The sequence below is a fragment of the Mustela nivalis genome, assembly GCF_964662115.1.
Source record: "Mustela nivalis genome assembly, chromosome: 8".
Taxonomy (NCBI): domain Eukaryota; kingdom Metazoa; phylum Chordata; class Mammalia; order Carnivora; family Mustelidae; genus Mustela; species Mustela nivalis.
The window spans coordinates 97,745,365-97,760,501 of NC_139027.1; the positions used below are offsets into that span (position 1 = coordinate 97,745,365).

The 15,137-nt window shown below is 43.1% G+C and overlaps 1 long non-coding RNA gene across 1 annotated transcript; it reads right to left on the minus strand.

Annotated features, from left to right (window-relative positions):
* Positions 1–390: 390 nt before the first annotated feature.
* On the minus strand, positions 391–14,303 carry LOC309872321. The gene is made up of 3 exons (XR_014315778.1): positions 14,250–14,303; positions 10,477–10,618; positions 391–458 (listed from the first exon to the last, which is right to left on the minus strand). It is a non-coding gene; the product is annotated as an uncharacterized lncRNA (long non-coding RNA).
* Between the last annotated feature and the right edge of the window lie 834 nt (positions 14,304–15,137).

Consider the following 15,137-nt stretch of genomic DNA (forward strand, 5'->3'; position numbering starts at 1 on the left):
ACAAATCTGGCCAACCACATATTTTTGCATAACCTCTGTTTTATGTTTACATTTTTACAAGGTTGGGAAAAAAATCAAATGATTAATATTACATGCAATGTAAATATTACAGGAGATTCCAAGTTCAGTGTTCCATAAATAAAAGTTTTATTGGAACACAGCAACATCCATTTGCTTATATTTTGCCTAGGTTTCAAGCCACAATAGCAGGGTTGACCAGTTGCAACCGAGACAAAAATCCTTGCAAAGCCTGACACAGTTAATATCTTCCCTTTACAGAACAAGTTTGCCAACCCTCTTCTAAACTATAAACTGCCCAGCAAGGATATCAGGTCAACCCTGAGGATCAGGAAGGGTGTAGGGCGTCTCTGCCTGTTTTCTTAGGAGGGAATCAATCACTCAGATGGTTCCTTTCTGCAGCCATGGTGAAAGCAAATCTTGACGTTCAGTGGACAGTGCTGAAACAAAGTTTGGGAGGAATATATGAGACCGGGTGCCTGGAATGATGTCAGCAGCTCTCAGCCTGGAGATTTTAGATCTAGTGGCCTGATGGCAGTGATGTCTTCTCTGCCTTCTACAGCCCACTGTGCAAGTTTACCTGGAGGTTCCAAGGTATGATTTGGGGAAAGTTAACATCAGGGAGATTTTTCCTACAGGTGGGATGGCCATGCACATCTTGAATTCATCATGGTTCCATTTTTAGAGACTTTTCTTATGAAAGCCCCAGAATCAAGATAAATCAGATGGATCCTTTCATGGTTAGTGAACCAACTGTATGTCTGATGGCCCCAACTTGCCTGGGCTTTGAAAGAAGACTTGCTAATAATCTCCCAGTTCTGATGAGGACAACCCCCAGGACTGGCCAGATATGAAGGGACAGGGGTTGGGGGGGCTCATCCTCTCCCCTTCTCCATTGGCCCTTGTGTGCACCTTGTACATCTGGTTGACTGCCTACTCCATGTCCCCTGCCCTTTGAGCAATGTCTCATAAGCCCAACTTCTGCTTTCACCAGTGTGTCCTTTTCCGGTTGGTAGAAAGAATCAGTAGTAGAGAGTTTATCTTCATGAGTGACAAATGCTGCAAGATGCAATAATCTATACTTTGGAAGTATAGATTTTTTTGGAAGATGTTTATTTATCCAAAGGATATTTGTAAGGTTACGTGGGGTCAGCAGTGTTATTTTAATTCTCATTTCTTTCTTTCTGTTTGCCTATATGTACTTATATTATGAAGTATTTCAAACATACAGAAAAAAATATATCAAATCATTTAACAATGTCCTTTTTTGAAGTAAAATATACAAAACATAAGTGTAGAAATTTTGGACATTTTTCAGTGTACAGTTCATTGGCATTAACTATATTCTTCTTGTGCAACCATCTCCGCCAACTGTCTCCAGAGCTTTTTAATCTTCTCCAACCAAAACTATCCCCATGAAGCACTAACTCCCTATCATCCCTCCCCCTTAGCACCACTTTTTTTTCCTCATGTATATCCTTGTTGAAAATATACAGCTAGCTTGTTGATTTCATCCACTATAAAGTGGTCCACTGTATGGATATATCACAGTTTTTCCATTTTAATATTGGTGGATATATAAGAAATTTCAGTCTTTACCTGTTGCAAACAGTTCTTTAAAAAAACCTACACACCATGTGCTTATATTCTTGTGCACACATTTTAAGAAATCAATGTCTGGATGATCTAGAATTTCAAGAGTTATGGGCAAGCCCAATTTTCAACATGGCCAAATCTCACTCATTTACTCCTCAAAGCTGTCCTTCAGATTTCTCCTCTCATCAGTCCTGTATGAAGATTCACAATTCCCTACCACATCTCTAATACTTGTTCATGTGGCATTAAGTCTCTCTTTCGAGTTTTTTTGTTTAAGATTTTATTCATTCATTTGACAGACAGAGATCACAAGTAGGCAGAGAGGCAGGCAGAGAGGGAGGGGGGAAAGCAGGCTCCCTGCTGAGCAGAGAGCCCAATGTGGGGCTCGATCCCAGGACCCTGGGATCATGATCTGAGTTGAAGGCAGAGGCTTAATCCACTGAGCCACACAAGTGCCACTCTCTTTTGAATTTTAAAATATCATATTAACAATTAATAGAGCAATTAAGGATTCTCAGTGGCCAACATAACTGTGTTTCCATTTTCCATTGTTCTGATTGTCTACACCTTCTTGGGAGAGATGCTGGGAAAGGTAACCTGATTTTTTGTTTTTGTATATTTCACCATTTTGATGTGTATGCATGTGTGTGTGTATGTGATGTAAAATGTCACAAACCCTTTGAAGAATGAGGGCGGTATAAAGAATAAATGCACGGAATAAAATGTTCTAGACTATAGATGTGAGGATAGGGTTATGTGTCAGGACCCCTCTCCAACAGAATGAGAAATTTGGCTAAAGCACCATGATATGACTTGAACATTTTCATCTATTAATTGCATTAATAAAATTGGATTTGATGTATAAATATTTGATTTGCACCTGGTTTGGGACATTTCTTCATTTCTTTATTTCTTTCTTTTTTTTTTTTAAATTAGGGGCAGAAAAGGGTCAGGAATTGTGTTTGATAAAGAAATGTTTGCATTTTCATCTTTCCAGATGCTAGGAGGTGCTAGGCGATGCCTTAAAATAGGAAAAAAAAAAAAAAAAAAAAAAAAGAATGAGAGGAAGTCTGAGGATGGAAAAATGTGTCAGTTAGAATGCTTAGCACCAAAAGCAAAGGAGTAGTTGACTCACATGGGCTTAAATGACAAGCTGGCACTCTTCCAGCAGCTCTGAGAGGGGGCTGTGCTGGCCCAGGCTCTTTGGCTCCCTGACCAAGAATGACCACACAAGCAGGTGTAAATCAAGGCTTGATGTGCCAACACAAGGGCTCCTGACTTCACCCACCCAGCCTATTTCCTCACAATAAATACCTCTGATTTAGGCGGTAAATAAAGTTTGTCTTTAGAAGAAAATTAATTGAAACAGAGCTCTGGCTTTTGCCCAAGCCAGCCTAAAGCAAGAACTTGGCTCCCGGTGTGCTGTCTTCTGAATCACCTTGTACAACTGACTTCCTGAGAGCAGAGCAGGGATATAAAGACATCATTACTGGGGCCACTTAATTATTGGCTCCTAGCAGAATCCATCCCATAGATCACCTTACCTACATACCTATTTGGGAAATATGAAGAGGGAAGTGTTCTCCCCTGGTTCTAGGCCATGTTCCAGGCATGGAGCTCAGTGTGCTGTGAAGAAGGCAGGATGGCATAACTTAAAGGGATTTGTTTGCAGACAACAATGGGCTGAAATTCTGGAATCACCCCGCCGCTTCATGTCTGCACAAACCCACACTCCCAAACTGTAGTTTCTACTTCCATTGAGTGGGTAATGGACGGACACCACCCACCTCAGGGGATTTGATTTGCTTTTAAGTGTGGACAAGGTTTTTAAATCCTTTTCTATGCTTCCTCCTCCTTGGGTGGGGGCAGGGACTCTTTGGGGGGCTGGACATAGAGGGGCAGATACTACAGGTATTTCTCATTCCCTTGGGCTCTGTGTTAGCTGAATCCCAAAGATCCAGCCCAGCTGGGGCTTTGGAATATGGTCATCTTCTGCCCAGTGCTCCAAAAGAACTTTCTTAGGTGGTGACCCCTCAGCTACCTGGCCTCCTGTTTTGGGGGGGGATGTTCAGGTTTATAGGGACATCTGAAGGTTGATGGGAGAGGCTGTGCTCACCCACAAGCTCAAAAACACCGCATTCTGCTCTTGTGTCTGTGCTGACCCTTTTCAGCAAAGACTGGCTTTATCTCGTGCTGTAGCTAAAGGAAATCTCTGTTAACTGGTGCAGAAGACCCTGGGGCCTGACCAGGTTAATAAAGAATACATGAGACTCTCTGACCTGGTGAGCAGTGGTAGGCAGCTTGGGTTTTCTCCAAATGCCAGTTTGAAACCCACTTTTTCCAGGGAGCTCTCTGATAACGTAGTCGGTATTGCTTCTTCGCTTCTAAACTTTTCATGTACTTTTTTTTTTAAAGACTTATTTATTTGAGAGAGAGCATGAACATGAGTAGGGGAAGGTGCGGGGGGGGGGAATCTTCAAGCAGACTCCCCACTTAGTGCAAAGCCCAAAGCGGGGGCTCCGTTCCATGACCTAAGTCAAAACCAAGAGTCAGATTCTCAACCAACTGAGCCACCCAAGGGCCCTTCATATATTTTTCTACTTGACACATCCTTAGAAGCTTGCTGTATGTGCTATGATTTAATTGGACTTTGTGATTTAGTAGTGCATTGGACTGAATGCTGTAAATGTCACTGTAGCAGAATCTCTTGTTGCATTGCCCATATCCTCTCACTATTAATACTTCAGGGCATATCAGTCTTCCAGGTGCCTGTGTAAGCAGTTCCTTGTTGGAGGGTTTTCTCTGGCTGCCTGACACAGCTCTGCTGCCCACAGGTGGGCTGGAAGTGCCAGGGAATTCACACCTCAGGGCAGGACTCAACCAATGGCTGAAGGGAGTGGGTGTGATAATACTCCTGCTCTCTCATCTCAGGGCAATAGCAAGTGTGTCTACACTGTTTACACTGTCTCCTAGAGCTTCCCAAGATGACTGTGCTCCAGCTGCCCACATGATATCTTAACTGATGAGACACTCTTTATTTGTTGCCTTCCTTTCTTTGAATCAATTTCCTACTCCCCTACCTGGGCTTCTCAGCTCACTTTCCAAATAAACTTGCACTTGGATCCTCAGAGTCCATAGTCTCTCATGGCTCATCTCCCCCTCTGATTTCACTCCCTTCAGTTTTCCCTTCTTTCCCCTAATGTCCTCCATGCTCCACATATGAGTGAAACCAGATGATAAGTATCTTTCTCTGCTTGACTTATTTCACTTAGGATAATCTCTTCCAGTTCCATCCATGTTGATGCAAATGGTGGGTTTCATAGAGGAGGGTGGTGGGAGGATGGGGTAGCCCAGTGATGTGTATTAAGGAGGGCACATGTTCTAATGAGCACTGGGTGTCATACACAAATAATGAATCATGGAACACCACATAAAAGAATTTATGATGTACTGTATGGTGGCTAACATAACATAAAACAAAACAAACAAAAAACAAAGCAAAACCAAGAAAACCTTGTGCTTGGATCCTCAATCTAGAGTTGGCTCTTAGAAAAACTCGCCCAGGGAACTTAACTTCACTTCTGAATTTCTTTGCAAGATCAGTTTAAGTTCTGCCTCCCACAAGCACCTTCTCTGATAGTTCATGTTGTTCATGTTCAAGTTAATGTTGCTTTCTCATAGCACTAATGTTCTATGCATTATTGAGGACCTGAAAGACTGGTTACTTGTATGTGATCTGATTTAATTGTTCTGCATGATTTAGCCCTGAATGGGATAATAATATGGCATTTTTTGTACTATGACCTACTTCATTCATAAGTAACTCTCCACAAAGTTAAAAGCAAAGCAGCATCTTTTCAGAAAAGAATAAAAGACAAAATGCCAATGTGTTTGAAATTACAGATTAGCTTTTTATAATAGAAGAGAATTGAGGTACCATTACATTTTATGCCAGTTTCTCAGATTTCTATTAAATAGCACATTAAATCCACACCAAAAGAAGTCATTTCTGAATATAGGAGCGAACAACCAATTTCTGATTCACAAGGGAATGCAACATTTAGATTCTCTTTTGGTTATGATGCCACAGTCACAAGGATGGCAGAAAAACTCATAGTAAGTATTGTGCAACCAAGTAGGAGTTACAGAGCCATCATCTCCCAAAAATGATTCATATACAAATTGCAAAATATCACGGGTTCAATCTTGGCATAGAACCAAAAGTTGGTGCAGTGTACTTGGATGGAAAAAAGGAGAAAGGGCCCTCCCAACCCCAGGAAAGTCTTCATGAGCCCAGATTGGAAACCGAAACCCACTCAGGAAAGCCACAATGTGGCATTTAAATATTACCTTCGCAACTATGGTTATAAGCAACCTGTGGTGAAGAAAACTGTCCTATGTGACCTCTTAACTCTGCTGGCATACAATAAGTGTTAGGCACATGTAGGTACTCATTAAATATTTGATAGTTGATTGGTTTTGATTAAGCAAAAATATTTTGTTCTACTCTACGATGGTTAATTTTATGTCAACTTTACTGGGCACCAGATATTTCATCAAACATGATTTGAGTATTTCTATAAGGATATTTTTGGTTGAGATTAATATTCAAATTCACAGATGTAAAGATGTAAATCCACAGGAGTAAAGCAGATTGCTCTCCATAATGGAGGGCCTCATCTAAGCAGTTGAAAGCCCAAAGAGAACAAAAAACCTGACCCTCCTCAAGTAAGAGAAATTCTTCTGCCTGAGAGTCTTCAAACTGAGACAGTAACATTTTCCTGCCACTGGAGCGATATTGAAACATTAACTCTTCTTGGGTCTCAAACATGTTGATTCATCCTGCAGGTTTTGAGATTTGCTCGTTTCCGTAATATGAGCTGATCCTATACAATAAATCTCTCTGTCTCTGGAGAACCATGGTAAGTACATATTCCAATTTTCTGAAAGTATATAATCTGGGTATGGCAAATAGGCCAGCTTTGCTCTACCAACCACAGCACTTTGTTCTTTGATCTCCAGAAGGAGTTATTGTGTGTACTTTTCCTTTTGCAACTGCTCAGTGCATTCCTATTATATTTCTCATTAAGGTTTTATAATCTAGAGATGGCCAAATCCAATTCTTGTAAACTCCTAAGGCAATTTAGTAATCTTTTGATTGAAATATCAGAAGTGCATGGGTCAAATGTATTCTTTTTTTTTTTTTCCTTTTTGGATTTAGTCAACAAATACTTACTGATCCCTGACTGTAAGTGAGAACCTAGAGATGCAGTGTCTCTTATATATGATCAGAATCCAGTGGGACTCTGAAGATGTCTGAAGAAATTGGGCCCACAAATGATGCCATTGTCTCCAAGTCTATCAAATGTTGACCAACGGGTCCATGCACTGTCCACTTATTTGTCACAATCCATATTCTGGATCTTACAAACAGCAATTCTTTAAGTGTGGATTTCAATTAGAATGTCTTGACTAGGGAATCTGTAGGAAGACAAACAGATAAGACATTGAACAACAGGGACTCTCTGGGCCTGACAGGTTTTCCCATTGAATCAGTACAATTTCAATCTGCATTCTGTATGCATTACCCTCGGGGGATAACCTTTATGCATGGATTTTCCCTCTATTTTTGATAGAATGTCATGGGAGAGGTTATGTAACCTGCTATCAGCACCATCCTGGTTAAATACAGCCCTCCCCATTTATCCCCTTTTTTATTTTGAACAATGACTTCATATTCATAAGGGAAATAATGAGATTTGCTGTGGGCGGCCAAGCCAGAAAAAACATGTTTTCTGCCCCAAGTGGAAACCCGCTGTGGTGCCCCTGAGGTGTCCTGGAAGCACAGGGTGGCCACTCCTTCACCTTCACCTCTGTTGGCTTTCTCTTGACAGAGGCAGAACAGTGCTGGAAAGTTATTTTTATACTGAAACAAATATTGGCAGTGACACACGAGACCTGTGCTCTTGGCATGGTGTGTCTTTGTCTCTGTTCCTTTTTGCCCTATGGTTGCTATGGACAGGCAGAATTTTCTGGAACAGTGTCTCTCTTAGGTTTACCTGTTGCCTGGGAGACCCTTGGGAAGGGCATTTCAGGGGTGCAGAAAGGTTCAGTAGTGCAAAAACAGTTCACTGTCTTTCTCTTTGACTTAACCTCCAGGTTAATTGTCTGGAATAATCACTGAACTCCCATAGCTCTTTCAACTGACTACGTAACTTGGCAAAGTCAATGCTCATCTGTGTAGCTAGGTGACACATGTGGACAGATTTGACTTGTTATTCAATTGCTTATGATATGCTGTCAAACCAAATTTAAGTATTTAGTCATTAAGGATTTAAAGAAATATGTTGAGGAAATTATAGGGACAATTGATGGAATTTGAATATGGACTGTGCGTTAGGTAATAGGATTGTGTCAGTGTAAAATGTTCTGATTTTGACAATAATATCTTAGGAATAAAAATATTGTCCTTGTTCTTACGAATGACACACTGGACTCGGGTGAATCAAAGGACAGTTTCTCTTACCTAATTTCAAACAGTTTAGGAAAAAGAGACAGAAAGAGAGATGGATTAAGTGATGGAGCAATATGTAAAACTGGTAATCTGGGTAAAGAAAAACAAGAAGTTCCTTGAATTATTCTCGCTACATTTCTTTAAGTTTGATAGTATATCAAGGTAAAAAGCTGCCAGAAAAGAAAAGTGTGCAGTGGAGAAAGCAGCTATGAGGTGTGCACATAACCAGGATGAGCTGCTCTGACAAGCAGGAAGCAAACATGGTCTTGCAATTTATTTTTCAACCACTACAAATTCAGTGTCCCTGTTTGCCTAGAAGTCTTGAAGGCAGGAAGGCCACTAACTGTTCCTCAGCGCCCTGGGTCTTACAGACAAAAATAGGAGGAGGGTGGGTCTTCATTCCACAGCCAAGTGGGCAAAGACTAGCATCTGCCCAGAACACGCTGCCATTCCTTTCTCCTGCCACACAGTGTCGCTGTTGAAGATGGGTCTACAGTACTCAGCTGTGTGGTGCCCCGGACCCTTGCCCCGGCTACCTTGGACTTGGAGGGAAAATTACTGTGTACGTACAAGGTGCGGTGCTGCTGTGTGGAATGGAAAGGTTAACATCCTTCTGGGATGGTGATCAATAAATATGCAGTGAATTAAAGACTTTGTTGCAATCCCTTACCCTCCCTTTGCAATATGACCTCCCAGCTCCACCCACTTCCTTTCCTCTGGAAGCTGAGCTGACCTTGTGAAGTGCTTTCTGAGATGAAGCCTCAAGAAGTCTCGGAAGCTTTTGCCCTCTCTCAGAACCCACATAAACAAGCCCGTCCTGGCCTGCTGAAGGGTGAGAGGCTACTGTAGCAGAGATGAGTGGAATCTGCTCAGGCTACCCTAGGTCAGCCAGTCCCCAGCTGACCCAGCAGAGGACTGCAGACAGTGAGGGATCCCAGCTGGGGTCAGAGAAATGCCCAGCCGAGCTTGACCCCGACACTGGGAAGAGTGCATAGCTGTTGTTCTAAGCCACCACTCCCCCCATCTCCCTGCCAAATATGTCTACATCCTAATCCCCAGAACCAGTGAATATGTTAACTTACATAAAGGGAAAAGGGTCTTTGTAAATATGATTAAATTAAGAATCTTGAGATAGGGAAATTATGGAAGATTATCTAGGTGTAATTACATTGCTATGTAATCACAGGGTCCTTATAAGAGGAACATAGGAAGTTCAGACAGAAGGGAAGGAGCTATGACAGAAACAGAGACTGGAATGTTGCAGCCACAAGCCAAGGAACACCAGGAGCTTCTAGAAGCTGAAAGAGGCAGGACTGGCTTCTCCGTTGGAGCGTCCAAAAGGAACCAAACCTGCTAACACCTGGGTTTTAGTACTATAAGACTCATTTTGCACTTCTGACTTCCAAAACTATAAGAGAATAAATCTGTGGTGTTTCATGCCATTAAATTTGTGGTACTTTGTTATCTCCATCGACATGGATGGAACTGGAGGGGATTATTCTCAGTGAAATAACTCAATCAAAGAAAGACAACTATCACATGGTTTCACTCATATATGGACTGTAAGAAACAGTGCAGAGGATCATAGGGGACGGGAGGGAAAACTGAATGGGAAGAAATCAAAGAGGGAGACAAATCCTGAGACCCCTCCTTGACTCCAGGAAATAAACTGAAAGTTGTGGAAAGGGAGGTGGGTGGGGGCTGGGGTAACTGGGGGATGGGCATTAGGAGAGCACATGATGTGATCAGCACTGGGTGTTATATGCAACTCATGAATCGTTGAACACTACATCAAAAACTAATGATGTACTCTATATTGGCCAATTGAATTTTAAATTAAAAAAAAAGAAAGTTGCATTCTACAAAAATAATATGGTAATGTGTTATAGCAGCGAAAAGAAAGTTATGCAGACATCAAACTTAGGGATGGTTTGTTATGCAGCAAAAAGTAGTTGATACATATATACTCTTGCAGCCTTGTGGAAGCTTTAGGACAAGAAAGAGGAAAGGAATAGTGCTAATACGGAGGGGCAGGATGTACATTACAGGTGCTAAGAAGTAATATTCTACTGGACATTTGATGGAAATGTTTTACAAACACTTTTTTTTTCCAATTTATCTAAATGACCACTTTTAGTTCATTCATTCACTTACAGGTTTATTAATTATTAAGCATTTATGTATCATGTGCTAAGAGTGAAGAAGTGAATTCAAAGATAAAATATTCTCTATGCCCTCACAAAAATCGCAATTGTCAAAACCACAGTGATTCCTTTAAGAAGCAGCTTGGCCTCACCTTGTCGCCCCTCACCTCCGGTTGCACGCTGCCTGTCACCCTTCACACTGACCTTTCTGGGCCTCTGCAGGTGTGCACTTCACCCCCATCTTGTTGTCCAACAAACAATGCCATCTGAAGTCTTGCAGCCACATCTTCCTCACAGGCTGGGCTTTTGTCTTTCCTCTTTGGCTTGTCATATATGTGGACAACTCCTGGAAAAAAGACACTTTTTATTTCAAAGGTTTCCAAGACCACCCCAGCCTCTTCTGAGAAGGTGGCTCCCCCAGCCTACCTCACTTCCTCAGTGAAGGCCAAGAGGTCTAAGTTGGGGCTGGTCCTAGAGACCTTTCATATTTTCGGGAGAAATTCTCTGGTAGCACCATGAGAAAAGTGCAATGGGAACATGGGTGTGAAGGTTAATCTTATGTGTTGGCCTAATTGGGCCATAGGATGCCAGATACCTGGTTAAACATGAATTCTGCTTATGTCTATGCGGATGTTTCCAGGGAGGATTAGCATTTGAATTTGTGGGTGGGCATCATTCAGTCTATTGAGGGTTGGTTAGGACAAAATCAGGAAGGTTGAATTTGCTTTCTCTGCCTGACTTCTGAGCTAGAATCAGTCTTCTGCCTTCATTGCTCCTGGTTCTTGGGCCATCAGACTCAGACTGGAATCTATACCATGGCTCTCTGGGTCTCAGGGCTTTGAACTACACTGCTGGCTTTCCTGGATCTCCAGCTTGCGGATGGCTGGTTGTGGGAGTTTTCCACTTCCATAGTCACATAAGTCAATGCTTTGTAATATACCTCTTTCACTCTCTATCAATTCATGTATCTTTCTTTAGCTATGTATGTATTATCTATATATCTATGTATATATGCATCTATCACCTCTCTGTCTATTACCTGTATATCTATCATTTATCTATCCATCATCTGTCTGTCTATCTTTCTATCTACCATCTATCTGTCCATCTAACTTTCCCATTGGTTCTGTTTCTCTGGAGAACCCCAACTAGGACAATGGGGAAGGGAGAGAGGCTTCTTCTTGGAAGGTCAGAGAAAGCTTCCACAGAGAAGAAACACAGAAGTGTGTCTTACAGGACAAGCAATGTTTGAACAGGAAAGTGTGCCCTGGTCTGCAGGTATAGCACGAACAAAAGTGCAAAGGCACAGAAGTACATGAGATCAAAGCATAATTCTAAAAATGTTAAAACAATTCTCTCACCAGTATTTTGGTGTCAAATATTTACTTAGCTCATTTATAAGGGAATCAACAGGCTGATGGAGCTAATTTAAAATATCTAAAAAAACTGGTAGAGATGGCAAGAGGATAAAGGAATGATGGAATAAGATGGTAAAAATACTGGTTGAGTTTTATAGAACAATAAACCCATTATCTTTGAGATTATTTACTCTGCCAGAAAAAAAATTTGCCATCTGTCAATATTCAGAAGTTAACATCTGGCTTTGTACTTTGGTCCTTAACAGTAAATGTAAGTCAACAAGTGAGTCACCTAGTGCTGTATAAAAATCACCCCAAAACTTAGCAATCTAAAACAGCAAACATGCTTAATCTCAGTTTCTGTGTGTCAGGAACTTGAAAGTCACTTGGCTGGGTGGTCCTGGCTCAGAGTCTGTGAGAGGTTGCCATCAGGCTGTGAGCCAGATCTGCAGTTTCTGGAAGGTGCTAAAGGACCCCTTTCCAAGCTTATTCAGGTGGCTATTGGCAGATGCTCTCGGTTCTTGTGATGGTGCCTCATCCACCCATAAGACAGGGCAGCTGGATTTCCAGAGAAGAGTGATGAGAGAAGGAGAGGGATGGGGAGGGGGAGCCGGGAGGGAGAAGGAGAGGGAGAGCTTAAGGGAAGAGGAAGGGGAAAGGAGAAAGAGAGGGAGGGGGGAGGGAAAGGGGGCAGGAGAGAAAGAGAAAAGGAGGAGCGTCCAGATGAAAGCATATTGTGTTCACAACATAATCTCAGAAGTGGCATCCTATGACTTGTGCTGTGTTCTGCCCTCCGGGAGTGAGTGTTTCAGAACAGTGCACTCTAGGGGAGGGGAATTAAGCTCCACTCTTTGGGGGAAAGATTATCACAGAACTTGGGGACATTACCTTAAAACCACCACATTACCTCCCCTCGAGGATCTGATGCCACCCAGGGATACCACTAGACAATGCTCCAGTATAATTTTCAGGGTTTCAGGTGGCAATCTTTTGATGTATCTCTATGTTCTGCACACTTTTTGCCCCCCCCCCATTTTGGGGGGACACCAGGTAGTCCAGTGAGTCTGGGCTGGAGAAAAAAAATTCTGGAAGGTTGGGCTAAGTCAAGTTGATGTACCCCATATGCCAGCTGAGGTCCTGTCCTGTGGCTGGTTCCAGGGTGGCTCTGTGGCCTGCCAGGCCCTGCAGCCAGCTCACCAACTCAGTGTTTTAGGAAGACTAGTTGAATTGGGTACTGTTAGCACAAAAGGAGGGAGGGAGACCAGGAAGCTGGGGACAGAACTTGACCGTGGAGGCTGAAGGAGGGTTGTGGTAGAGGAGGCACAGAAGCATCTCTGGAGAGGATCCTGGAGTTAGAGTCTCTGTCAGACATGGGGGCTGATCCCCAGATTTGTTGGGAGTTACAGACAATGTGTAAGCGGGGATAGATGGCAGAAGCAGGAGGTGCCAGAGGGAGTACAGGGAATGGCTCGTACATCATGCGGTCAGGCAAGGAACTTCCTTCAGTTACGCACAAAGGGCAAATGTGACTGATCAGGGAAGGGAGCCCTGAAGGCTGTCTGGGAGGTTGACTGAACAAGGCACAGGCAGTCCAGGCTATGAACATTTCATGTCTTCAGCTGAGGAATCTTAGAGTACCCAGGGATTTCCTCCTCCCTTGGTGGAGGCTGGTGAGGTGGTGGGGATGGTAGTTGGAAGGGTAGGAATTTTTCTAGGGTGGAAGAGTTACAGAAAGTTCACAAAGTAACTGGACAGCAACTTTGTCCCAGCAAACGGCAACAAAGAAGCACCAAACAACACTCTTGGAGCAAAACTGTAAAGCCTGGATTGAAAACACACCAGGTACTTGCAGGCTGTGGGGCCCCATGGCAGGAAGTTCCCTCTCTTAGATAAGGTGGAAACATTTCCTGCCAGGGCCAGACAAGGGCTTCCCGCCCCAGCACATTCTAGAGCTGGGAGCCTGGATGCCTAATGGCACCTTGCATCCAGCTAATAGAAATCCAAGTCCCCAACTCTGGTACACTCTCTTCCAGGAGAGAGGGTGTGAATGACTGTGAATCCACAGGTAACACTTCTACTTTTTGGAGGAACAAATGCATACAGTTGTGCCAGTGGGTGGGAGGCTAGTCTGCTGACCCTAGTGGTGTGTGTATAATGTGGTTCTTCTAAAAGCAGACCCTACGCAGGATGTTGGGGCAGGTGGTGTATCTGAGGGTGGTCCCAGGAAGCCAGAAAAGGGGGTGGGGAAGTGAGAGGGTGGAGGGGAGGAGCCTCCAGCGAGGGAAGGGGGCATATGAGTAGGAGCGGTTGAGACCTTTGTGGGGCTGGGAAGCCCTTACCTTGGGGCAGGGACACTCATTCATCATCTGTCTGTTGAACCACGTGCCTGCTTCGGCCTGGCACTTAGACCGTGCACCTGCATTTCTGTTTTATTTTATTTTATTTTATTTTATTTTACTTTACTTTACTTCTCCCTGGCCCCGGTGTCTACAAGTGCTGTCCTCTCCAAGTTAGACCGTAAATATTCAGATTCCAAGTTCTTTTCTTGCTACCCTTCTGCCACCCCGTCATCATCTCATTGTCCATACTCCGGGTAATTAAAATGATCATGACAAATACCTGCTGGTTGGGCGCCAGCGGACTTGTAGGGTGGCCCCCCTGTGTGTGCATGCGCATGCATCTACATGTGCGCCTGTGTGCGCGCTTGCGTATGTGAGCGCCTGGGTGTGGGTGTGCGCACGTGCCTGCCTGCGAGCGTATGCGTGTGTGTACGTGCACGCGCACCTCTGTTGGCGCGCTTAGAATGTCTCCCCTGGGGAGGTGAGGAGCATGTGAGGGGGACGGGGCCGCGGAGGAGCTTACATACCTACCCAGACCTCCTTTCTGAAGTCCGTTTCCTTTGCTAGTGTTACTCATTATTTGGGTACTGGAAGTTGTCTTCTTTGGCTGACATCCCAGCATCTAATGTGGGTACCTTTTCTGCATCGGCCCTTTGGTCAAAATACAGCCTCGGTGTGGTTTGGGGCCATGAAGGAGCAGGTAAGAAACAGGCAGAGTGTTTCTAGGTGGGCTCCCTTGCGTTTTGGGCTGGGGCTGGTACGACATGTGGTTCTTCCGGGCCACCCCTCAGTAAAACTATCTGGGCCACTGAGATATACGAAAATCTGAAAACTCATCCTGGATATATTACTATGTTACATATATTAATATATCATACATATACACACATATGTTCTATACTCAGGACACTGAAACAGCATATTGTTTGGGTTATAGAACCCACCTCAAAATGAAAAGATAAAAGTAAATCAAAGATGCATAAATAATATTCAGAAATTTTATTTTGATTTTTTTTTTTATTGTGGTCTTTTTTCTTTAGTAAAGTAGCATTGGAAGTATTCCTAACATGACCCAGCATGCACCATTGCTTTTATTTATTTATTTTTATTTTATTTTTTAAGGTTTTGGCTTGTTTGTTTTGTTTTGTTTTTGACAGAGATCACAACT